The following is a 3032-nucleotide window of genomic DNA, read 5'->3' as shown; positions in this document are numbered from 1 at the left end:
ATAGAATTGTGGAGTTTAAAAAAAAAAAACAAAGACTATTATCTTTAATTTATTTATTTATTTATTTTAGGTTTTTCTTTTTTTTTTTTTTTTTTTTGCAAGGCAGCGAGGTTAACGTGGCTTGCCCAAAGTCACACAGCTAAGTAATTATTAAGTGTCTGAGACCGGATTTGAACTCAGGTACTCCTGACTTCAGGGTTGGTGCTCTATCCACTGTGCCACCTAGCCTCCCCATATTACCATTAATTTAAAAAGAAAATATTATCTTGTTATGTAATTTTGCTATCTCTTATATTTTAGTTTATTTTCCTTAAGGATATGATTTCTCTCTCAACACATTCAATTTAGATCAATGTATAGCATGGAAACAATGTAAAGACTAATAGAATAGCTTCTGTGTAATAATATTACCATAAGTACCTAATTGAACTTTACCTTTCTGAATTTTTAAATTAGCAAGAGTATATTGTATCCACTGACTGAAGGAGTGAGCCTACCTTCTTATTCCTTCCTTCTGCTCTCTCTCTCTCTCTCTCTCCATATGTATGTATATATATATATATATATATATATATATATATATATGTTTAGACAAAGCAGAAAAAAATCCTTATTTTTCTATCCATCCCAACTGTAGATATTTTGCAATACTGATTCTCTTTCTATATTTTAGTCTGTTGCTATTGTCTATGGACTTGTTACTTGAACTCAGAGTGGATCTTTAGGAATGGTACTGAGGGAATTTGTATTTCTTGAATAGAATTTACCATTGTTTTGGGATCTGAGGATTAGGAATAAATGCATATAGAAATTGTTTCTTGGGAAGGGCATGAGGCAACCTCCAGGAGTTTCCGCCCCTCCCCAAGGCGTGGGGGGTGGGGGCACCTGGCCCCAGGCCCCTGCATGACACAGCCCATGATGAACAGGATGGTGATCCCGCACACACCCATAGCCTTGGACTTGTGGAACTTGGGCCGGGCTGTGCCCGCTCTCCTCCTCTTCCTGACCCATCTGCACGCGGACCACACAGAGGGCCTGTCCAGCACCTGGGCGCGGCCCCTCTACTGCTCCCTGCCCATGGCGCACCTGGTGCACCCCTGCCTGCAGGTAGGATGCTGCTGTGGACAGCCCGCCCCACCCCCCAGCGGGAGGCCTGGGGGTGCGGGGTGGGTGGGTGCCTGGGAGGGGCCACTGGGAGCCTGGGCTGCCCCCCAGGCAGCTTCCCTTCCCACCCCAAGTACCTAAGGGATGGATCCAGGCCACATGCTGCCCTTGGCTGGGGGAGACCATGACCATGACCCTGATGGACGCTAACCACTGCCCGGGCTCCATCATGTTCCTCTTTGAAGGCTACTTTGGGACCATCCTATCCACAGGTGACTTCCGCTATGCGCCATCCATGCTGCAGGAGCCTGGCCTAAGGATGGGGAAACAGATCCATACCCTTTATCTGGACAATGCCAACCGTGACCTGACCCTAGTCCTCCCCTCCTGACAGGAGGCCACCCATCAGATTACTGAGCTCATCTGCCAGCACCCACAGTCAAAATCAGTCTCTGTAACTGGAGCAGCTGGTCTGGAGTTCCAGACCTGAATCATGCCCAGTCCTCAGCAGATAGAGGTGGTCCAGCTGGTGGAGCTCACAGACGTGTTCACTGCTAAGGAGGGAGCCGGTCGCATCCGTGCCCTGAAGTGTGCTGAGGTGTGCTGGGGGGCCATGCTGCCAGGGAATCGCATTCACCCGATGATTGCCATCCCACCCACCAGCCGCAGCATCTGCGTCTGCCACCCTGCTGCTATTTATGTGGTTCCTTATTCTGATCACTCCTCCTTCTCCGAGCTGTGCTGCTTTGTGGCTGCCTTGAAGCCCTGCCAGGTAGTGCCCATTGTCCAGGGAGGACCTTGTCAGGATTATTTTCAGGAATGTCTGAATCCCTGGCTACTCCTTGAGCCCCAGGTGCCTCTGTCTGTGCAGCAAGGCATGGGGACCTCTTGGAACCACCCAAATAGATAGGGTCAGGCCTTGCTCCTAGAGAGAAGACTCAAGAGGCCAAAGACCCAGGGGATTGTCTTTGAGTCACCTGAGAGAGAATCAGACGCACCTCAAACTGAGAAACCACAAGAGACCTAAGAGGTCTCTGTATCCAGAATTAAACCTTTTCCCCCAGTGTAGAGATAGTCAGAAGCAGCCCAGACTCCCTGTGACATGGGCTGAGGAACAGCTGTCTGGGCCTTTAGAAAACAATGAGGATGGAAGGAACTGGCCACGGCCCTTCTCATTAGATGAGGCCGGGCAGACTGTTCAGACTGACAGGGAAGGAGACCTGAGGGCAGCCGGAGACCTGCGGGGAAGAGAAGCTGAAGACCTTGACATGTTTGTCGGAGAGAAGATAGTGGGCCCCAGACCAGCCCCAGCAAAGCCTTGAGGGTGCCCACAGCCGAGCTCTGGATTTTGGCACTAGAATACCTCCTAACACCCCTGAGCTTCCTCCAAATGGGGTATTCCTCCAGGGACTTTGACCACCATGTAGAAAACTATCTGAGAAGTATGGGTGGGAGGACTCATTTGAAATTTTTCTCCAAATGAGAAGCAGATGCTTTCTTGTTTACTTTGGTCTCTGGTAATGCATAGTGAAGCATCTGGTGGCCAAGGCAATGACAAGGTGTGGGGGGTGAGGTACCAGGGCCCACCCTGACAGTCACTTACTTACTGTGACTTCAGTCAACTTTCCATCTTGGGGCCTCTGGGAAGGAACAGGAAATGGGGAGAGTCCAGGAACCAACTTGATGGAAATTCCACCCCTTCCTCCTTCTCATGCAATTTGATGATTTGATCAGGCATAATGCTAACCCATCTCCTGGAGCTCAGCCAGCTTTAAGGTTATAGTCCCTTACCATCATTAATACTTGCACTCAACTGGCCATTGGGATTGGGGGTATGGTGTAGAAATATGCCTCCCTTTGGGGGCTGCCCAGTTCTGCTGAAGCCCCCGACCATTTGGCAGGGGACATGTTGCAAGAGACCAAATGTC

General features: G+C 49.3%; 1 pseudogene; it reads left to right on the top strand.

Annotated features, from left to right (window-relative positions):
• Positions 1 to 918: 918 nt before the first annotated feature.
• LOC141502348 (5' exonuclease Apollo-like) lies at positions 919 to 2587 on the top strand (annotated as a pseudogene).
• Positions 2588 to 3032: the final 445 nt, after the last annotated feature.

Source organism: Macrotis lagotis, chromosome X (genome assembly GCF_037893015.1).
Source record: "Macrotis lagotis isolate mMagLag1 chromosome X, bilby.v1.9.chrom.fasta, whole genome shotgun sequence".
Taxonomy (NCBI): domain Eukaryota; kingdom Metazoa; phylum Chordata; class Mammalia; order Peramelemorphia; family Peramelidae; genus Macrotis; species Macrotis lagotis.
Note: the sequence above shows the minus strand (reverse complement) of the source record. Positions and strands in the feature narration are given on the sequence as shown.